General features: G+C 29.2%; 1 protein-coding gene and 1 long non-coding RNA gene across 4 annotated transcripts in view; one reads left to right on the forward strand and one right to left on the reverse strand.

Annotated features, from left to right (window-relative positions):
- The window catches only part of LOC142327840 (uncharacterized), a 145350-nt gene that overhangs the window by 71264 nt on the left and 48846 nt on the right, over window positions 1-25240 (forward strand). The window lies entirely within an intron of this gene.
- The window catches only part of LOC142327841 (uncharacterized), a 180756-nt gene that overhangs the window by 55018 nt on the left and 100498 nt on the right, over window positions 1-25240 (reverse strand). Inside the window, exon 4 of one of the 2 annotated variants that reach the window (XR_012757108.1) lies at window positions 22805-23086. The exons of the other annotated variant lie outside the window; for it this stretch is intronic. This is a non-coding gene — a long non-coding RNA (uncharacterized LOC142327841). Of the gene's footprint in view, window positions 1-22804; window positions 23087-25240 lie in introns of those variants that run through there. 2 annotated transcript variants of the gene reach the window in all.

The following is a 25240-nucleotide window of genomic DNA, read 5'->3' on the forward strand; positions in this document are numbered from 1 at the left end:
TAAAAATAAAGTAATTTTTTTGTCTATTATAATATAAAAAAAGACTAATATAATAAATAATAATACGAGAAATAATTAAAAAAATATATAACTTTAAACTGGGATAACAACACAGTGCATAACAGTGTAATACAGTGCACTGTAATGCACTAATTGTCTTCTTTACACTTAAATATTAAGTAGACAGTGAACAAGTTTACCTTATAGTAAATTCAGGTTTCTCAAAGAATCTAATTATCATAATCTAAAAATTTATCAACAGAAGATTATTTCTATAAAAGGAAACTTTTAATTTTAATAATTTAAAATTATCAGAAGATTTTTAGATGTTTATATAACTTATAAAACACGTAATAAGTAAGTACAATTACAAAGACGTAATAAGCTTCTTTCTTTTGCATCGAAATATTATATACGTAATCCTGACCCTGTAGGAACAGACACCCACCATGTAATAGTTGCGGTCTCCACACCCCCCCCCCACCGGACGGTATCTAGCTCTTATGGGCTTTACCGGAGATCATCTTCAAAACCTCGGCAAAAAGATCTCTCAGCCTTGTTCTTGCCTCAGTCAGGATGCCAACGGTGCGAATGCCTCATGTGATGACATTCCCGTCGGTGTACTACTACCCCTAAAAAAAAGAAAACTGAGTAAACAAAATATGGAAAGGAACTCAAATCCACTACCTACCCGAAGGTAAATGAAGCGAGTTCAACACACAATTACAATAAAACAAACCAAAAACAAAACTTAGCAATTACAAAATAAACAAAAGAAGAATGCGGGTAAGCCCAGCCGGCATCTTAAATGCCCTCGGCAATCGCATTATATATCTAATACGAAAATTTGCTATCTGTTTAATTTTCACCGTGATTTCTGTGCTTTCAGTAGAATTAAGCCAAACTGTAATTCTTGGGATAGAAATTAAGGGGAAAATGTAGTAGTTTAATATGAAATCTGAGCTGAAAAATAATAGGTCTTAGAACTATACTTTTGACAAAAGACAAAAGATCAGATTAGAAAAAAAACTACATTATGTTTGACGTAAAATAACTTTGTTAAACGAAAATAAACACCTAAAAGTTAAAAAAATTCGAATACAAATAAAATTGTGTGAATAAAGTTCACACAAACTAAATACAAAGTATAATATTCGAAGTTCATTAAAAAACAATACAACAAAATGTTGCAAATTTTAAGTAGGTATTAAACGAGAAAAAATATTTTCAGTATTACAAAACACGAGAATTAAATGTTTTAGAAAAATAGCAAATATAAACACAAACATTAAAACCAACTTAAAACAATGAAATTAACTACTGCGAATGTCCGCCACAATGGATACAACAGTCTGCCCGACGAAAAATGTTTTTGGTGACTTTCGACAGAGTTGCTTTACATATTAGTTTTACCGTATAGAAAACTGTAATAACTTACTTTTCCCTTGTATTATACTTTTTTCATATACTAATAATTTCAAGTAGGGTCGCATATTTATATGAACTTCCTTCTTTATATTCGCCACTAGAACATATCCTGAAAGTTTGTTATATTTTTGGTGAATCACTCTGTATATATGGTACCGGAACGTAATGATTTTTTTTAACCTCAGGGACCAACGTTAGGTATTGCTTCAGAAAATAAGATGAATAATTTGTAGTGTGTGTGAAAATGCCATGCCTGACCGGGATTCGAACCCAGGACCTCCAGATGAAAGGCCGAGACGCTACCATTCGCGCCACGTTGGCCGGCAGTTTTAGATGATCTAATAAGATATAAAATCACTTTTAAAAAAGTGGTATAGACATCACCCAAGATTCTAACATCAAGTTTATTAAAAAGGATACACAAAGAAGTGGTTTTATGTTGACCTATTTGTTGAGCCAAATGCATAGTATGCATTTGTATAGTATGCATGCTATGAAAAGGATATTCCACCCTAAAAATAATTTTTTTTCTATTAACCACAGAAGCTAACCGTATAATGAACATTATTATTTTCAGAGAAAGCTATTATAATTAGTACCTCCTGAACTTTAATGGTTTACAAGCGTCACAGTCATAAGACTAATGGATAGTGTAAAACAAAAATAATACATCCCTTTTGATAGGAAAAAATATACGTGTATTAAACATCAGTAAAAGTAGTGAAAAACCCAATTTATTGTTTGAAACATGGAGGTTGTAAAACATTTTACTTCATGGAAACAAAAATACAATTAATTTCATAAACGGAGTATTATCCACGTGATTAAAATTATATATCTACCTCAGTAGTTTAACGTAATGGTTTTATCCATATCATGACGTACCAAAATTACAAAAATATGTATAAATTTTTTTTAAAACTGCTTCCGTAGAATTTTCTTTTATATTAAATTAAATAACTGTCACATGAAACACATAAAGTGGTACTATCTGCGAAGAGGGTAATAATGAATAATTTTTTTTTAATAATGGTTTTATATAAAAAATTATTATCGTTAAAAAAGCAATGAGAAAAAAATAATTTCTAAAAAAAGCTGGTTGTGAATTCCTCAATGATGCTATGTGGAAAGACAAGACTGTATTACCGAGAAAATTATACTTAATAAGTAACAATAATAATATTTCTTTAATTCGAGCATAAAAGTATTTATACTGAAATAGATCTATTTACTTCACGAAAAAAAAAATAAAAAACTTTAGAACTAATTATGTAACTTATATAAATGGAATATTTAATTTAAAGAAATAAAGATAATGTAATATTTAAAATGAAAGCTATAATATTTTACATCATAACGATAAGAACACGATGCCGAATCGTCAATAAGCTAAAACAAAACAAGATGATAACAAACAATCCGTGTTCTGGATTTTAAATTTTAAAAAAAGAAACGGAAAAAGATGACGGTTGGCATATTTCCCGTATCACGAATGGTTCAATGGTAGCTTAAACTTTCTCCATAACCGATATAGAATTCTGTACAGTCGGTATTCGCTGATAGTAGTGTACTTGTATATGACAACATTACGAGTGTCATGCCGGTTTATTATTATAGAAGGAAAGTCGCCCTCAAGTTTATTTTAACGTTCTAGTCACGGCCTACTTGTCGTTTTCAGATCATGTTAACAGAAATGATATAAGCGATTACCTTTTCAGTACACCCTTTGTAACTTATCTGATACACGTATTCCTATATAAATACAGTTGTTCAGTTTAACGCAATTACTTTAGTTTTCGTGTAGACACTAATTATATATATATATAATATTAATAGTAATAATAACAATAATAATCGAAAAGAAATTAATAACGTAAAACTGTAATAAACGTTGTATTTTATAATTAAAAGTTTGGTATTCGCGTCATATATTTTATAACTGGATGTAACAGCCATTACAATAGATAATTTCTCCTTACATTAAAAAATATATATAACTGTATATATTGTTTTACGAACCGTTCGGTAGGAAATCTCTCTGGTCAGCCTACGGTATCAAAATCGTTTGGATCGGCACTCGAATTATTTGGCGGTCAATTTATTGGCTAACACGATCAGAGTGACTTTTCAAGATTGCTAAGGAACAATATTTTTGGTTTGTCTTATCGTTTCAATTAGGTAACTTTTTATGGTCTGGATGTATGGAGTGCTCTTTTATTTCATTTCGATGTTATCGTTAAGTCACCCAGCCGCTGGATCTGTGACTACTTAATGTTAGTTCAAATATAGATCTTATTTACTTATTGTTCAACTAGCAGACCCGGCAATGCTTCGCTATTGCTAGATTTGAGTGTGTGTATGTATATATATATATATATATATATATATAGATTAAATGAACACAATTGAAAGTTTGATTAGACATTAAAAAAATGGACATTAAGGAACTTCAAACAATTTAATCTCCCCTTTTCCTTTCCTTTTTTCCTTTTCCATTTCCCCTTTCTCGCATTTTCAATTTTCTCTATCCTTTCCCATTTCTCTTTCCATTATTTCCCCTTTCCCTATCCTCTTTCCCTTTTTCTCTTTTCCCCTTTCCATTTCCTATTCCCAGTTTTCTTTTTTAAATTTTCCCCTTGTTTCCTTTTACCTTTTTCGAATTTTCCCTTTCTTCCTTTTTCCCCACGCGTAAATCGGTCCAATAGTTTTTAGTTTTTTAATCGGGAACACTGAAATGGAATCGTAAAATATTTACTATAGCGTATGTTGCTTTTACGTCCAACAGATAGCGCTGTTTTTTAAAAAAAAAAACATATTTTTACCTGTCACAGGTGTGACATCTTAGGTATATAAATAATAGGTATATAAAAACACGCGCGTATTCGAATGCAACGTTACGTCAAAATTTCAAAGCAATCGGTGAAGAACCTTCGGACATTTAAGATTTTGAATAAACGAACATTTACATTTTTATTTATATAGATTATCAAGCTGAACAGATTGTAAAGTTGCTGTGATGTTATTATAATTAAAATATATATATATATATATATACTCGTATATTGTTTTTCTTATTTAAGCATTGAGTTTGAAAGACTTTCCTCTCACTTCAAACTATTTATAAATTCTGCAAAATACTTGTAAAAAACACTGATTTATAGATTGATATTAATTCGAGGTTGTAAAAAAACAGTATATCGACGTGTAATGAACAATTCTGGTTTTAAGCACATCAATCACAAGTTGGATTTTAGTATATATATATATATATATATATATATACTAAAATCAAGTATATAGTTTTTTCAAGGTCAAGAATATCGTTAGCGATAATCAAGTGAATATAAAATTAAAAAACATATCAGCTAGGGAAGAAAGACCATGGTTAAGAGGGAGGTAAATAATGAGAAAGGGCATTCGGTTCTTCTCCAGATGTATCCAATGCATCCACAGAGTGCCGGGAAACGAAGTTTAACTATCCCAACCAAAGGAATATTTTAAGTCGCCATATAGCAGTGGACACCTACACGCTACTTATGAAATCAGGTTATCAATCTAATGTCTTAAATACAAATATATCAACTATAGAATGGTTGATATATTTGTATATATTCAACCACCTAAGGAACCCAAAAAATCGGATGAAATTTTTCCGGATGTTAGTTCGTATGTACAAGTGAACTACTGGACCGATTTTGACCAAACTTGGTCAAATTATTTCTTCATATGGGGCATTGATGCAATTAAATTTTCAACTTAAAAGGTCAAAGGTCAATGGTTGTAAAGCAATGTTACTCTCAGTATCTTGATTCGTCTAATTAAGGTCATATTTTTCTTAGACACATTTGTTAACAACTAAAAAGAAACAATATTTACAAGAACAAAAATTGCAAAATCGCACCCCCACCTCAAAAAATGCTGTTGTAGCCGTCTGCGATTGTATATATGTTTATAATAATCTCTTCTATCCCTCCAATGAGATTATTAAATACTTTGCAAGCAGAAAGATTATTTCGGATAATTTATTCTACACATTATGGTTTTTTTCTTTTTTTCTTTAACTATCACTGGGCGCCTAAAAATTTCTTCACTTCTTCAATCTTCTTTCCCTCTCAGTATAATATTTTCATACTCTACAAAATTTCTACATCATATTCCACCGTAAAAGTTTTCAGCTTATAAAATTACTACGGGAAAAAAGTTAGTTTATTTTAATCAACGTCGGAGGATTTTAATGTTTTAAACCTGATTATTGGATAAAATAATAATGAAATTACTATTTCAAGGTTAATAAATTTAAAAGAAAATTAATACTTAGATAATAATACTAAACAGTGGCTCCTTGCTGCTCCAAACCGTTGTTATTATTACTAAATAATGTTTATATATTTTTAAAAATCGGCTAAAAACCTATTCCATTTACAAAAATTCTTACCCCCAACAGCATTCTTTTCTCTCCTTTCTACCAAAGCTAAAATTCATGCTAAAATCTTATTTTCAGTCCGTCCGGGCGTTCTGCTAGACGGATCGGGCTGATTTTTTTTTTAATCTGCTCGGAATGACCAGTAGATATATCATCAAGCATCGACAGATCTTCAAAGTGATTTTCCTGAGAGTAATAACTTCGGAAATCTCCTCAATTAAGGAATAAGCGGGGATCTTTTGAGGATTTTTCAGAGAAGACAAGTTTGGAGTCCGATGACGCTTGATCTGTTGGTCTTTACGAACAGAATAAAAAAAAATCTGACCAATCCATCTAGTAGAATGCCCATAAGGACTGTAGATAGGTTTTCAGCCCAATTTTCTTAGTATATAAGATATGAATAATTTTCTTTGTGCTATAAGTTTGTAATAAACATTAATGACATTGTCAGTTGCACTGATAAAAGAGTTTTACGCTTTTTACCACTGTTAATTTAGAAATCTACTCTTTGTCTATTACTGAAAAATATTATAATGTAATGTACCGATCTTGAATATAGATAATCTTTCAGTCGCAATAAAAAAAAAAAAAAAATTAGGCCAAAGCAGAGAAAAATGTCTACGGTTAAAAGTATAATTACTTACAAAATTTTCAAGGAGTATTCTGAAGATCACTTAAAAATGGACTTTAAAAAAAACACGAAATTTCAAGTTACCCGAAATCTGCTGTAGTTACTAAAAAGATATATTATTATATACGAGTGTAATCATCGTATGTATTCATTTTTTTAATATCTCCTTTAAATTAATCTTGTTTTTTCTTGATCAAGCTTTCTTCATCAATATAAACTGTATATCGAACAATATTTTTGAAATGGCAGCAAATAATATAACTGATGTAAGTTAATTTTTTTTTTTTTTTTAGAAAACAGCAGAAGCTTAAAAATTAGGGAAGTACACAATAATCTAGAAAACAATAAACATATAAAAATCAAAACAATGAAAATATGAATATCATGAATTGTGGGCAGCCATGAGATGTCAATTTGTTTTCTTTACATAGGAGATCTATTTTTATATTTTTACGTTCTGTTAAATAAATTTTCAGGTGATTTTGACTATCAAATCTTATCGATATAATTTTTTTATGATCTATAAATTAAAAATTCATTTAAAGAAAACTTACAAGATAAAAATATTAAATAGTAATGTGATTTTAAATTAGGAAATATTTTTTTGAAATTCAAATGGAGAATCCAAATTTATCCGGTAAAAAACTATTCGTGCTCTATATAACACTTCATTTTTTTGATAAAAGATGTTCAAAAAGAAAGTTAAAGATGATAATATAATTCAATTATTTCAATACCTTAACAGTAATTGATAACTGTTAATGGAAAAATTCTGCTGTTTTATATTAAACAAAAGGGAAAAAAGAAAAAAAAGACAAGCATAGTAAGTTATAGGTATTATAAGTTTATTCAATTTGACCATGAAAATAATGTCGAAATGAAAACAATACTGTACTTACCAGTGTACATACATCATCAGTTTATAGTGGGCGAAGAATATCTGACCTTTTAATACCGATATTTACAGTTTTTTATAATAATTATTCACGGTAAAAATACCTACTGTAACAGTTATCTATTGAACTATGACAAAAATTATGACACTGATAATAAATAATATTTATGAAATGTCACTAAGAGTTATAACTTTACTTCTTTGCAATAAAAACTGAAAATACATCATTTAAAAAAAAAATCATGAATTTCTTCTTTTTACTTTTGTGAGATACAAAGTTTATTATGTACTTTATAAATAAATACGTATAAATATTATGAAATATACATTATTTATAAGAGACCTTATTGCTACAATATCAAAGAACAACAATATAAATTTCACATATAAAATCGCAGTAATAAAAATCCTTATTTTCAACCACGATAAACTAGTTCAGTTTTATTAAAAATCAAACAAAGAATTATCACAATAGAATACTGTTTTTACGCATGAATAAAGCACACGCTGACTGTTTAATAGGATATCAATAATATATTTACTTTTTATATAAAGAATGAATTATTCTAAATGGTTATTGGAATAAAATAACAAAGAGATTGCTAAATAGCCACATACATAAAGGAATAATCTAGAATAATGCCAACTAGTCACCTTGTATCGTTACTGATGCGTTTAAAGAATCCAAACTCCCTTCACAACAACGATAAAAAATTGAGGACATTTCATAATAATTTATCTGTTACTAAAGCAAATCAATTTTACTATTAAAATTTGGCATCAAAAACTTATAGAAAACTTAATAAGAAGTTTTTGACTGTTTTATTATTACTATAAATCAATGATTCTCAACCTTTTTTTGTCTACGACCCCCAAAAAGTAAAATAATATTAATAATGAATATTTTGCGACACCCCAACCACAACCCAATGAAACCTATTTAAAAATATTCAGCTACGTTGATAGGATGGGTATGAAGCCATGAACATGGGTATGAAGCGACATAAACATGAGCAATTTACAGATTTCAACTTGATATCTACGTGCTCCTTATAATTTGATTTGCTTGTTTAATATTCGCTGTGACAGTGTAATGTTCGAATATTAAAAAAAAATTCGATTGGCCGAGTATACCCCGGAAGATAAAAATGATTTCTCGACGAGATGGGTACTAAATCTATTTAGTGAAAACGTTGCAACTGCTGCCACTTGAGATTCACAACCAGCTCATCGAATTGTCTGCCGATAAAACGTTACAACTACAATTCACATCTGAAGGTTCAGATACGTCTTGGCTTGCTCGTCGAAATGATTATGGAAGTTTATTCACAGAAGCATTGAAAATATTAATCCCTTTTTCCACGTCTTACCTCGGTGAAAAGGGGTTTTCGTCTATGGTTGCGCTGAAAACTAAAAAATACGAATAGTCATCACCTGAAAAGAATTTGTTTTTATATGTATTTAACATAGATTCACGTTAAGGAGAAACTTTTAAAGGAAAAGCAAACGGACCATCTCATCAATTATTTCTTTTACATGTGTATTTATAAATGTAAGTAAAATAATAAATTATTATGTTTATAATAAATTTTTTTCCCTCATAAACTGATTTCGTTATTATTTACGTGTATAGTTGAAGGCTAATTTCGGGAACCTCCTTTCTTATCACCGCGACCATCAGGTTGAGAAACGCTGCTCTAAATAGTCATTACGACAAGTAAAGATAAAAAAAAATGTTTACATCACTTAAGTGCTTGTAAGAAAATAGTTCTCAATGTTCTTGCTTAAAGTAATATTTTAATTCCTTTGTAATTTCAAACAGGGAAAAAAGGCAACAAAAATTGTTATGTTTGTTTTGATAAGTAGAATACGTATAGTAATTAAAATACATCATTATTATAACATGGATGAAGATAATATATAAAAAAATTCTTTTAAAAATACCGTTACATTAACTGCTGTCAAGTAGAACCAAGTCTAACGATCACACATTAATAATATTAACTGTACTATACACTGTAACTCATCATAAAACAAACATTCGACTAACAAATTTTTTACGAAACCAGTAATCTAGGGAAATATTTAACCATATTTTATTAAAAAAGTTAAATTTAATTCACAAATAACAAACAAAAGCCAGAAGGTCGAGCGTTACACTGACTGCATCGTTAATTTAAAATCTTAGCTCAACAAGATCAGCAAGCAAAGATGACATAAATCCAATCTTTAATGAAACCCCAGAAGAAAAAATCTAGCAGGTCAAATCTGAGGAGCGAAGTGACCATGCAATTGGACCTTCACGACCGATATGTCGACCTGGAAATCGAGTATCAATAAAATTTCGGACTTCTAGGTGGTAGTGAGCTGGTGTCCTGTCTTGCTGATAGTAATGACAATCATCTTCGTCATCATCTGAGTAATTAGAAAATTTTGATACATGTCCAGATAAACGATAACATTTACGGTTACTTCTTGGAAGAAGAACGGGCCTTTCTCTCTGAAAGAAGAACTATTTGTCTGAACCAAGGTTTGGTGTCAAGAGTAAGTTAAATGCCTACTAGGAGGCTCCTTATCATACTCTACGAAGATTACGTTTAACTGCAGTTGTCGACTGCAAATCGTGAAATCAAAACAGTGAGCACGTTCCGCACCAGTAAATGTATCAATTTTTAACAACACTGATAACAATGCTAGTGTCGAATTCGGTACTAATGAACTACGTGAGTCAAAACTTGATGTGTTTTGCTGCAAATGAGACCTCAACCGAATCTGTACGTTATCTCAACTGATTTTAAATGGTTTAAAAGGTTGTCAAGACCTTTGAATCACCCGGTATATAAAAAAATAAACAAAGAAAAAATAAAGGAGACATCATAATAATAAATAGCCAATTAATTGACAAATAAATTATTGGCGAACAATGAAACGGATTTTAATTAACTATTAATTAAAAAGTGTATTTTTATTTACATAGTTTTTTTATCTAAAAAAAACTTAGCTAAAGGACGGTAAAAAAGTTGTACAAATTCTATAATTTTGAGTCTAGATTGCCGCCAACAAACCCATTATAACACGATTGTTTTCAATTCCGAATTGAAAAAAGATATAATTTTTAAAAACTAAACGCTTAAAGTTTTAGTTAATAAACAATTACTTCCTGACATTAGTCAATCTTGATTTACCGTAGAGAAAAATTTAAAAAAAATAAGATGATATCCATTTTTAAATCTACGAACACAGAATTTCCACATTATATTTATTTCGTAGAAAATATTACTTTAAGAACATATCAAGCATTAACATAGCTTGTACGTTCTGAAGATATGAATTTTATTTAAAAGAAAAAAATAATCAGCAAAATAACGGACAGATGCATAAAATGGTATTTCCAGATCGAAGTTTTTTATGTACTGATGTTAAGAACATACTATCAAAATGTTGGGACGTTTTTTTTTTTTGTATAACAAATACATAAAGTTTTAGATTATAAGTAAAATATGCGTAAACTGTTTCTGGAAGTTTTGCTTTCTAATTTCTTTAATCTTGCTATTTTTTTGTTTGTATTTTACTTTTTTTAGCTAAATTTACTGAAATTAGTATCTATAGTTAAATTTTTAAATTATTTTTATAAAGATACAAAAATAAATTTAATAATTTTTAGTAACTTGAGGAGGCCATAAAAATATATATATTTAATTTGACACAAAAGTAAGTACCTTGAACTTAATCTTGCACATTCCAGATCTTTTTCATTTATCGCTATCGGATAACTTAAATATACATTATTTAATATAGATAATGCTTACGTTGAAGACGGCGAATTAGTCTCAACCAGGAGCTCGGACCGACAACTTAAAATTCTACTCCTTTCATTTCTTGACATTTAGGATATAGCACTATTATTTTAATTTATAAAGAAAGCCAGTTATAAGCAGAAATTTTAATATTCATTCAAACAAGTTTCTCATAAATAAATAAAGCTACCAGTTGTTTTATTATGGTCTTCTAAATTTATTATTAATAATATATTTATGATACAATCATATTCAATAATTTTAACAATGTTTTAAGAATACCCATATTTTTCCTTGCATTTTATATTAAAATAGCAAATACACTGTTTTAACTGTTTGTTAAATAATTATATTTATTATATTAAATTATAACTTAGGGTTTACATTGTAAATTATTTAAATAAATTAATAACTTCAATGTTTTTGAATGGTATATGAAGTATCCTTAATTAAAGATGTCTACTGGCCTGTACTATCTCCTATAAACCGACACGTTTGGTTTACGGACTAGAAAAAAAAAACCTTCATTTTATTTTTTTCTAATTATTCGTCACAATTCTTATGTTATTATGATATAATTTTACATACATTGTAATTACTCAAAACTGTTATTGTCTGTATTAAATAATCTTTTGTAATTATTGATACTATCTATAACTAACTAAATAAATTAATGAATTAATTGAGACATTTACAGTAATTTAAAAGCCTGTCAACAACGAATTTTTTTTTCTCAAGAAAAAAACCATTGATTAGGACATAAATTAAAAAAAAAAGTTTATGAAAATTTTTTTCGAAATTTAAAACGAGCACTCGACTCCTCTACCTTTTTGTGTTTTACTCATTAGAAGGTGATTTTATCACAAAACTTTTATCGTCAATTAATAAAATAATAATTATAATAATACAATTTTTAACGATTTAATATAAAAAATTTTGAAATTTCAAACTAGAGTTCTGTACTAAGAGTAGAAATGTTGAAAAGTCTTCTTTTTTTTGTTTTAATTTAATGATTACTTTATGTTCAAAGATTAGACAAAACGAATTATTATCATCTATTCGTTGAGGATATATTTTAACCAAACTATTTTTCAGAAAAAAAAAACTGAAGCTAAAAGAATCAAGTAGATGGGTGATTGAGTAATCCACCAATTCACACGGGCGTACTCTTATCTCTTTCTCACCCTCTCCTTTCTCTCCCACAGCTCTCTTTCTCAAGTAGCTTGAACTGATAGAACTCGAGCTCTTTTACAAACATATATCGGCATATACTATTCTTGTGCGTATTTTCATCGTTAATATGTCATTTTTAAACTTCAAACCCTTTTGGAAGGCCCCTCGATGTTTTAATCAAAATTTCCCGAAAGACATTCCTCTAATGTTTTATGAATAACCCAAATTAAGTCTTAAAACCCAAAGGGCGAATGGTACGTATTCACCCGAACTGTATTTGTAGATTACTTGGTATTAAAACAATTTTCATTATTATTATTATTTTTTTTAATTTCAAAGAAGAGTTTTAACCAATTACTTTCCCAATCGAATTACGAATTAAGTTCAGTTAAAAAAATATAATCAACATATTCTAAGTTTAATATAAAATAATTAAAAAAATAATAATTAAAGAAGATTAATGCGAACGACAAAGATACTTTAAATAAATAAAAACGAAAACGACTTTTTTCTAAAGTTACAAGCGAAAATTAATTTTTTTTTAAGAATAAGAAGTAAGTTCTGTACATTCCTTAAACTAAGTGAGAAAATAATTTCCGGGATATTAATAGCATTATATTACGAAATAACTCATCATTTTCGTTTTAGTACTACCCTACTTCCTTATTTTATGTAATTATGCATAATTTTATAGAATTTATATAGATCGCATCATTATATCGATTTGAATACTGAGTGAAATGTAATTTTTACCTAATTTAATTTTTTTTAAATTAATATTCATCACTCAGAAGAACCGATATGTGCATTATATAATCAATAACAAAAAAATAAAAATAAAATTTCGTAATAACAAATTAAAGGCATACAACCACACATTATATTATCATTATAAAATCACGATTTCATGAACGAATAATAAAGGTAAATATATTAGTTAATAGTAGAATATGATTAGCATATCGTCACTTTTAACAGTAATAATAATAAATAAACATAGTAAGAAGGTGATATAATATAGACTTGAAAAACCTTGATTACTGCTTCAGCGTACAATATTATTATTGAGGGTGGAGATAAGTACTGTAAAGGTAAACAAGATTCATCACAGTCAAGGTCTTGGCTTACACTCCTTGAAATTCTTGTTACATGAGCAGGATAGCTGTATAACTATTGAAGTTTAAATCATTTACTACATTGAACTGTAGGCCAAACAGATAGATATTAATCCTCTTTGCAACTTTAATAACTTAAACCTAATAAACTTACATTTTCCTTCATCCAACACCCTTAAATAAAAGAAGCACCTTTTTTAAATTTATTCAAGTTAAAAACACAGTCATAATATTGCGTTTTAGCTTATTTCTAAATAACAGGATGAAATATATGTGAAGTTTTTTTTTGTACGGAGTAAACTCAAAAATATAATGATTGATTACTGGGTACACAAATCTTATTTAGGGACATCAATGGACTCCTCCGCCTGTCCGTTTCGATCGGCAAATCAGGATGTGTTTTTACTCATCTTCAGATACAGGATAATGTATTTCAAAATCTAGTAAATATATTATCATATAAAACATAAATTAGTAGTATAGCTGTGCTGATTTACACAGAATAGATATGAAATTGCTATAGTAGTTATGACATTTTTTTAAACTGAAACACTAAAATTATTTGAAATTAATAATTTGTGGAGTATCATATAAAACTGCTACAAAAAAAAATTAAATAAATAAATATATAGGTACCAGTATAAATAGTAGTTAGGGTTTCGTAAAAATATTATATGTAGAACATTAAGAAAATAGAAGTAATAAATTATATATAGTGAGTGCTTGACAAATAATCATTAAATTATTATTAAAAAATATATTTAAATTAATTTTAAAGACGCTATAGTCCTTCTGTAATATTTTGAAAATCATTAAATAATCCGTTACATCGTCGGTATTCAAACAACTCTTCAATTAGATTATAAAATAGAAACTATCTGTGTAAAATCCTTTTACAAAAAATTAACTTAAAACTAAGTGGTCATTTCAGCTTTTAATCAATCGTCTTTGGATCAATTTGAGATATAGGTTTCAGTAGTTTGAAGCTAACTACAAGTGTATGTTTTAGGCCATTTAAATCGCTTTCGTTTGGGATACCTGAAACGACAACAATTTAAATTTTTTTTTTCTGTAAAAACTAAAAAAATAGATTCTTGTTTTGTTTTTGATTAAAAAGTACGCGGAAGTAAACTTTTTATACAACCTAATCCTTTTTGAGGTAATAGTACCCCGTCACTTCAACCCCTATTCCTACTCTAATAAAACTTCATACATTGAAAAGTTTTAACAAATAAGAAATAACCCACATTTAAACAACAAAGAATTAAAAATGTTTTGTAAAAATTGAAAGTATGAAATTTGAGGAGAGATTTTTCCCAGCAGTTTTTAACTAGTTCATTATTTTATTAGATGAAACTACTTTCCACGTTTCTGGTCACGTTAACCGTCATAATTGTCGGATTTGAGATAGCGTGAACCCTGATGCCGTTCGACGAAAATCTGCATCCAGACGACCAGCAATCAGCCCGTACTGCTGGGGGTTTCCCGCTGAAGACGGGACCCACTAAAAACCCTCCTCCTCCCACCAAGCGGCGATGGAATCACCTATACCTTCATATACCTTCATTACCACGCGTGTCCGAAACGGGTCTCTTGTGCTGTCTTCGAGCGATAGCTTCAAACGTCCCCCGAGAGGTCCCAGCAGCGACGATTCTGTAGGACCCTCGCTGGCTACCCCAGAGGGCTAGCCTTCCATATCAGTCTTCAACTAAACACCCCGCGTGTCTCTGCTCTTATCGACAAACACAACCTAATAGCCCAAAAGCTAACGTTTGGTATAAGTTGACTGCTTATGAAGTGATCGGACCACTTTTCTTCACCGAGCCAACGGTAATTAGCGCTAGTCATGTAGATATGTTGTAAGAGTATGCAGTACCATAAATTGAACATCGGCAATCCAACGTTCACTTCCAACAAGAGGCCGCACCACCACACTGATGTTTATACGTTAGGGATTACCTACGTGTATAATTACCTCAATGTTGGATTGGCAGTGATGGACCAATTCCCTGCCAACCTAGATTCCCTGACGTTACGCCAATCGATTTCTTTCTTTGCGGGATTTTAAAAGGCAGGGATATACGCAACGAAGGTTGTCAACATCAATGAACTAAAAAGAAGAATCGAAGGTGTAATTAATGGAATATGTCACAGAGATAATCTTCGTAATGTTTGGGGTGAAACTGAATAACGGTCTAGACATTTTACGTACAAAAGGTGCTCATGTGGAATTTGACGTTAATTAGGGATAAAGCGTTGTAAACAAAACTGTTTGCTATTCTCTGTAAAATGCGCTGAATAATTTATGATCATTATGTATAATTTATATAAGGAGGTCAAATTTGTGACATAATTTTATAATTACTTCTAAATTGGGAACTATAGTTAAAAAAAAAAAAAAAATAATTTTACCTACATACAAAATTACTGACGACTACACAAGAAAAATAATTAACCGATTTAAAATTTATCCCTACTTTGCATAATGTAAAATCTTAATTTATAATAATTGTTTTAATTTAATTTTTGTGCGTAAGTAATCAAATTATAATTTACTCCACATTAAAACTAATTTTAATACAACCTTCCAATACCGCACCTATATGCATTCGCTTACTTAACAATACGACGTCAGTAAACATGACGAAGCATATACTGTATTCGCTATATCAATATGTACTTTACTGGTCGTCCTCTGAATTAAGCCCGCGGGCTTGCTATTGACCCAGTTTAAGAGGCAAGAGGCAGCACCAACTAAGTCGGCCTCGGCACTTGCCCAAGGTCCAGTAATAATACAATCTTATATTTCCTGTCTTATCTTATCCCAATCTATATCCTTTTCAGCCTTTATATGCATATATATACACTGGATTACTTCCGCTTTCTGTAACAACGGAACGAATAATTTATTATCTATCAGATATAACAAAGGTGTGTGCAATTAACCTATAAATCTCCTCTACACTTTATGCCAGGGTTAACTACTCATACAAAGAGTAAAAGTATTGCCAGTAATCTAATCTATTATCTACACAATAATCTAATAAAATAATAATAAAAGAACTAATCACCTGTGTAAAATCAGTATGTCTAGTAATAAATCATTAAATATACATATATAAATATACTTTATGATTAGTAATCAACTTTACATAAATTAACAATCATGATTTAATACTTTCAAGGTGAATATAGTGTAAAATTCAAATATATGCTTAATATTTCAAAGAAGACTACATGAACTAAAAAAAGTGATAAACTTTTGAACTGTATCATTTATTATAACCTATAATCAGTAACATATTTTTGTAAAAATATTAAAATAGTCAACTAAAATATTTTAATCAGGTTGTACACGTAGAATAAGATACAAAAAAAAATTATTATTGATTTTATACATAGGCCAGACAGGTATATCTTTTAACACTTAAAATATAAATAAAGATTAAACTATACATGAATAAACATTAGCAAAAACTTAGAAAAATCGCCTTTTATACGAGTATATTTATAACTATGAAAATCTCCCATTAATTTTAATGGGAAGTAGATGTTGATGTACTATGAAAAAAATGTTAGTCTCAAGTCGGGAATCAAGCCAGAAACTAACTGATCTGAAATCTAATACGTAATAAATTTAAATAAAAACTTCAATAAACAGTTCCAGAATAGATCAATACAATATGACCTTGCTGTAACGCAGATACGGTTATAACGCGGGTAAAAAAATGTACCGCAAAATAAGATCTATCAGATAAAAAAAATCTTTTACTTTTTAGTATGTAAACAGAAATGCATTTTAAGTACGTATACGTATCTAGTAGTAATTTTTATTATGAATTCGTTTATTTACAATCAGCTTCCATATTGAAGCTATAAGTAAGTCGTATGATTGGCTATAACTTGAAATAGAATCATCCGATGATAATAATCCTAACGAGTATAAAAACAACTACTATGAATTAATACAAGAAAAATAATGGTAAATATGAAGTAACGAGATAGTATTTGATAGTGTATGAGAATATAGTTAAATATCTTCACACCATTAATCAAGTCGGGTACATAAATAGAACAGCAATAAATGAAACATTCATTTTAAGATAACTATAAATAAATAATAAATGTAAGCATCCATAAATTTGAATATCAGAGAATAAAAAAAAAAATTATAAGAAATGGTATCTCCCACAACCCGGATCATCATAACGATCCATCAACCAGACCAACCACATGGAGTCTTTTCAGCCTCCTAACCTCCACTTTGCTGTCAAGTAAATTCAAAGTTAGATGATTAACATGCTTCTTCAACCTGGACACATACCTCGAAACGCGTTACTTCTTCTCCAACGTATGCAATTCCTATCTAATCGTTAATCTCAGTATTCTTTGCGAACCACGGCGCTTGTGTTATGTTCTGTAGTAATTTATTCTGGAACCGGTGAATGATCTCCACATTGATATTACTGGATGTGTCCCAGAGTTCAATCTCGTAAGTCCATACCGGCTTCAAGAAACCCTTATAAAGCAGAACCTTATTGGACGAAGAAAGTTGAGAGCCCTTACCCAACATCTAGTCCACCTTTTTAAACTTAATGTCAAGCAACTACTTGATCTTTCTAAGTTAAACGGCGATCAAGGTAAAGGCCCAGATACCTTACCTTACTGATATGAAGTATTTTGACACCGTTTAAATGAACTTTACAGCAATCTTTTTTCTTCTCATCGTGAAGGTTACGTAGCAGGACTTTGTCGGATTTACCTTTATTCTCCATTTACGTAGTCAAAACACTGACGGTATCCAGTGCAGATTGTAATTTTTCTGAGGCTATATTCCGGTTCATTAATAGACAAAATTGTCGTGTCATCTGCATATGATGCAAGTGTAACACTGCCTGGATTAGATAAGTCAGCAGTGTAGACTAGAAACAGAACCGGTCCCAGAACTAAGCCCTGTGGAACTCCTGAGTTATTGTCGAAAAACTTAGACAAAAGAATAATAAATACGCTAATACATTTAGTTCTGTGAAATTGCAGAAGCTGTAAAAAAAAATGTGAGCACGAAACAAAAATAATAATAATATGAAATTCTAACAAACAAAAATAATTTCCTCCTTTTTCAAATAACTGTCTTAAATGTAAGTGTTAAGTTATAAAGTGGTAATTTGTTTTAATAAAGTAGAACTACAAATTACTTTACGGTATTTTGAATTCATATCAGTTAGACTTTTACGGAAAGTCCTGTACAATTAGCGTATTTTACTGTTCAGAAAAAGCAATGAAAATGAAATTCAGCTACAAAAATGTAAGTACGTACAATATATAATCAGTACCGTATTTTGTTTTTTCTTACGTTCTATTTTATCTCATATCATTCTAATTTTTTTTCTGTCTCAATATAAGATTTAAAATCGGTTACACTATTACAGAAACTATAAATAAATATGATGACATATTCAATCACATGTAGAGGAAATTTCATCGAAGATCCTAAAAATTATGTACTAATATTCGTATATAGAATGTTGATGTAAGTAAAATATGTAAGGTTAGAAAACAGTTCAAATCAAAATAAAAACAATCCCCTAAGAATTCATAAACAAGAGAAAAAATAAAACTATAATTAATAATGAAAGAATAATAATTAAAACTGGACGAAGTGAAATTAAATATGATGGGTTTCACTTAGCTGATGCAGTTCCACCTCAAATCACATAGTCATCAAGGTTTAACACGTGCAGTCGTTTTAGCCTTCTATCGTCTTCATTATAGTTTAAAAGGTTAATTCTCATTTTCAACTGTAATTTTCTCTAATATTTTAATTATATAACAATATTAACTCAATTGGCACTGTTTTTTTCATTTATCACTAACGCCTTTCGAAATAACGCGGTTAGCCAATAATGCGGGTATATCTCCGGATGGCCGCGGGTAATACTGTATTTCAAATAATACTTAGTACGATGTTTTCAAAACTGTAATCCATTTTTACCCCAAGTTATGCTATGCGTACAAGCTGGTCAATGAAAAAAATCTTAAATAGAAAATCCGGTTAATATCAAAAGTAAAGTTATAGTTGTTCTTTAATCTCACAAATTTAATGTCGCTTCTATTTAGTTGAATTGAGAATTATTTTTTTTATCTTTTTGTTAAAAACGTTTTATCTTTCTAAAGGAAGAGTCATAATTACAGATCGGCCAAAACGATTCTAATCTGATTTTATAAATCTATAGTTTTTTACTTAAATATAAAAGCGCATATTGAAATGAGATATTATAAATATAATTTAGTTAATATATAAAGGTTGCATAAAAGCCAAAAGTTCCTGAACTGTAAAATCTATACAACAGAAATTTTTAATTCAATATCAAGGTCTCAAAGACCTACCATAATTTCTACAATTTGAGGTCTCTCAACGAATATCTATCGGTTTGAACTCTACATATTATATTACCCTTCCTAAGCTATCTTATAACCTTATGATAAAAAAACTATCTATAGGGTTATATCATCTGTTTTCATTAATGAAGCTTTCTACCTAAAAATAATAAATTAAAATAATACATTTTTAAAATAAAATTATTTTAAATATTTTTTAAAGTGCTTTTAGTTTTACAATTTACGTCAAACTGAAAACAACACTTCATCATACGCAACCTAAGCTGCGATATGCACAGCATGTATATTTATGTTTGTTTTTTTTTCTCTTTCCGTAGTGGGAGGAAAAAGCTCTGCCAGCCGCCGTCAAACCGGCACTGATGGCAGTGCGGGGCTCTCACCCGCTATAAAACCTTTCTTCCTATCATGCAGGCGATATAACACATTATGTGTTTAAAATACAACTAAATTTATAATAAAATTATGCGATTAAAAAATGAATTAATGAATAATATAAGCATCAAAATTTTAAACCTTGACAATATATGATGAACATGCTTAATAAGTAAAATAAATGAAATAAGTAAAATAAATGAAACAAACATTTTAATAATACTTAATTATAGTTGAGACCTCAAATAAATGGACCAGACAAACTGCCGAACTATAATTACGCTTACAGCCTGATGTAAGGCAAAATAATCTAGAAATTAAGGTAAAATAATAATTGCCATTTCACATAAATGAAGGGTTACAATAATTACACTCTTTTTTTCAATAGCCTAAAGGTAAAACAAAATTGCGTCTTCTTTATTAAGAAAATAACACTTATTAGAAAGTAGTAAGAAAAATGAAGTTATTTATATATTACAATGCTAAATAACAACCTATAATTTAATTAATCTATCTTAAAAAAAAAAAATAATTAAATTAATCAAAATGTATAAAAACCGAATCAAAAAAGCGTACTTTAATGCCGTTATATAAAAAAATAAAAAATGATAGATTATAAATAATAATGTAATAAAAATTAAGTCTTCTTTCAATTAAACCTGTTCCAAAAGTTTAAAAATAAATATCGTGCACGTGTTATTTTTTAAGAAAGTATGCTTCGGTTCGTTTTCTCCGAATTTGAACTACAAATAAATACAAAATAGCACGTACATAAAAACACGATTATGTATTTTAAAGAAAAATATTATTTGTACTAATGTAACAACTGCCTTTATTATAATAGCCAACAATACTTAAAAGTTTTATGGAATATACTGTTGCAAAGCAGGGGTTAATAAAGTAAGGAAAAATTATGAAGAGAGAACTGCGGACTGAGTAGATAGTGCCTAGAGGAGGGTAATGGAATAATGTTAAGCAATTATTCAATTATAAAAGCGGTTCTACCCAGATTGCGCTCACCATTACGTAATTGTGAAATGTATACGATTAGCCTAAAGACATTAACTGCTTCAAATACTGATATAATTTGCCATAAATTTTCAAATTATTTGTCATTCACGTTATATTTTTTCTAAATGAGAAGGTTTGTTAACATATAAACTTAACACACTATACTATGCAAAATCTATACAAACCAGCTCAGCCACTTTTAATATGGTTTATCCTTTTTTTCGTAAATGTATCCATAGACTAAGAATGTATTCAGTCATAGAACCAATTTATATTTCTACAAATATTTTGATTCTAAAAAAAAAATTGACAAAAGCGTTTGATGGTAACGAAGGATAACGCACTACCTTTAAGTTTCAATAATTTTAGAAATATTCGGTCAGTTTTCTTGAAAGAAACGGTAAAACATGCGATAAATAGTTTATTAACAGTCATAAAATAAATTTAACAAAAAAGTAATAATAAATAAACGAAACTTTGTAAATTATTTACAATAATTAAAATATTTCACTAAGTAGTCTACAAATACGTTTATCAAAATACTCATAAATACGAAGTTTGTAGCGGTTCATAAGTTTTTCTTAAAAAAAGCGACTATTTATGCTAGACTCAGGTTTCATTTCCTCAGTTTTTTATTTTTACAAATAAAAGAGCAGGAAATGAAACCTGAGTCTTTATGTTTCATATTCAATTTACCAAACAAATTATCGTAATACGAAACTAACCTTCCGACAAAATATAAATGGATTCTGATGACCAAAAATGTCGAATAATATGCCGCCTTGGTTCAATACCTAAGTTAGGTTTAATTATTCTAAATATTTTATTATTCGCTGATCCATTCAAATAAATAAAAGTTTATTTCGTTTATAATATAAATTATTTTTATTATGTTGTTTGAACTTGGCATTCATATGTATAACGTTATTGTATTAATCAATTATACATTCATAATAAACACATTTTGAATCTTTAAAGGATGGAACAAGACTAACTAACAATAGAGCATTAGACAAATTCATTTAAAAAGAGTAAGAAAAAAGTGAAAAATTTTATTTTTACAAATAAAAACTGAGGAAATGAAACTTGAGTCTAGCATAAATAGTCGATTTTTTAAAGAAAAACAATCACATAAAGAAATATAATAATATGTGTTTATATTTGACATTTATATTATTTGACATATTATTCGACATTTTAATTTATCGATTTATCGAATTGTTTTAATTTATACATAAAAAAAAATATATATATACAATTTTTTTTAAGGCAGCACGAAAATAAGAGTAATAAAATTTGTATTCAATTAAGTTAGGTTCTGTGGTTAATCCAGCTCCTTTTTTTTAAATATTACTTTATTAAGTTTTATCTAAAGTATTTATAATGAAAATTATACTCTGAATTCTCTGAACCATCTGATTCAGCTAATTTTTTCGGCTTTTATTTGAAATATAATAAAATTACAAATTATTTAATAGTTTAAGTTTTATTTGAAATAATATTTAATAAATAATCTTACACAAGAATTAGTATTATTTACCGTATTTTTTTTAATTATCTTGTATGAGTCTTTAAAAATAGGCCAAGTTTTCTGTATGTTCGTTTCTTCATTATAAACAAAATGTTTTTGTGTCTTTATTACTAATTACAATATTTTTCACATTATTGTTTTACTGTTGAGATCCTTGAAAACGCTCATTTAGTTATTGATTCACTTCATATCCCAGTTCCCCGAATTTCAGTTCAATGAAAGCTTAAAAGCACAATTAGTTATCGAAACAGTTATTGTCGTTAACTAAATCCATATTGAGATCGTAGCTATATGAAATAAAATTCAAAAAACTGAAAAAGATAAAATAAATTAAAATTTTCTTTCTTAAGGTTCTTAATACATATATTATTTAACAAAGTGTATGTAATAATCTATATAACATTCCGGCTACATGGAGACGAAAACGAAAATAATGAGCGCGGCCTTCATTACAAGACTGGATAGGTTACCGTGATTGTTTGGTTTGATGGTTGATCTGAAAAAATATGATATTGCCTCTAACAATGGAAATTCGCTGTGATGGTACGAGTATTAAAAACTTTTTAAGAATCGCTAGTTCTGATTTTGAATCGTTGATGACAATGACTGGACCGAAAATAACGAAATATAAAAAAAAATAACTATAAGTAATTACTACAGTGAAAATTTATTTTCATATTTCTCATCTGATTAATTTCTTGCTAATTTTCTCCGTTCACACCAGTTTACCGAGAATGGCGTTGAATATTTTTATCTTTGATGAATAGTAGCATATTATATTCAAACCACCTATTTTAAATCTTCTGTACCAGGTACATTCATAAGTTTCTTAGCTTCTCTTTGAAATTTGCCTATCAGACATTACATCTCCTTTTCAAATTCAGCGTTATTTGTTCGCATTTCTCAACCAAGTTCATGAGTTGATTTTAGATATTATAGCTTCTACTTTCTTTCCTGTTTAGCCTCCGGGAATAACCGTCAGATATTACTTCAAAGGATGATATGTGTAAGTGTAAGTGAAGTGTAGTCTTGTACAGCCTCAGATCTACCATTTCTAAAATGTGTGGTTAATTGAAACCCAACCACCAAAGAACATCGGTATTTACGATCTAGTATTCAAATACGTATAAAAGTAACTGCTTTTACTAGGATTTCAACGTTGGAACTCTCGACTTCGAAATCAGATGATTGCGAAGACGCGTTTACCACTAGATCAACCCGGCGGGTCATATAGCTTGTACTTAGCATAATACTAACATGTTACGCTACAAGAGTCGTCCTGTAATTAAAGAGACAAATGACAAAAGCGGAAAAACTATTTAATAGAATAAACTGTACTGACTGATGTTCAAGATGGGACACCTGAAAGTATCAGGTATTCGGAAAATATTTTCAATGTTATAAACCTCTGTTTTTACAAAATGCCGACTCCGCTTGAGGTAACTACCGCGGGAGAACAGCATGCTGTGATAAGATTTCTATTTTCTGATGGTATAAAACCGGCCAAAATTCACTTGCGTATGCTAAAATAGTACGGTAAAAAGTGTATTACCAAAATTGGAAGTTTCGAATGATGCTCTGCAAATTATTGAAATTTGTAGTGCGAGTATCAGAACCGACAGTTTAATTATCTATGATAAGCTGAATTACTGCAAATCATGTTCCGAGACCAACTCAAATCACAGAAATCCGAATTCACATGTGTACGGAACTTAAACAACGGTATTTAGCGGAAGGTAATACTTTTTTAGTTTTCATAGCTAATAATTATTTTGAGCTGGAATCTGAATATTAGAGCATGGAATGGAAACATTCAGTTTGCACGCTAGAAAAAATTCAAAACCTACGCGTCAACCGGTAAAGCGATGCTAACGGTGTTTTTGACATCAATGAGCGAGTCATAGATGACAAACACCAAGGTGAACAATTCTTTATTACTGGAATAAGAATGCTCACAGAAGACTGAACAGTAGAGTTAGTTACATTATCATCGAATAAATAATATTTTCTCGTCATTTGCTTTTTAAAATTTTTAACGGTCTCCCACATAATATAATCCACCTTAACAATCATTCTGTTTTAAGACTGCTATCTACCATCCCGAACTGAATCTGACTGAAGATCTGGTCACTAATGAAATGCCATGATGTGAAACTTCTATGAGAAAAGTTTAAGAGCATGACTCCTTTAAATTGGAAACTGATATGAGAACTAGTTAAAATGGTGGGAAAATATTTATTACTAACAGAATTGATAATACCGTAATAAATGTTGATGGGAATGAAGATATTCTTTGAACGGTGTGAAAATTAATAAAAACTTGCTAGGAATTAACAATGGACTATTTATGTTGGCCAACAATTAGATAGTCGGGTACAATTATCAATATTGTGTCAGTGTCAAATAAATTCGCTTTGATGGAAACAATAATGCAGCAAGTCTTAACTGTTAATTTCTATAGAAAC

The sequence above is a fragment of the Lycorma delicatula genome, chromosome 7 (assembly GCF_047948215.1).
Source record: "Lycorma delicatula isolate Av1 chromosome 7, ASM4794821v1, whole genome shotgun sequence".
In the NCBI taxonomy this organism is placed as follows: domain Eukaryota; kingdom Metazoa; phylum Arthropoda; class Insecta; order Hemiptera; family Fulgoridae; genus Lycorma; species Lycorma delicatula.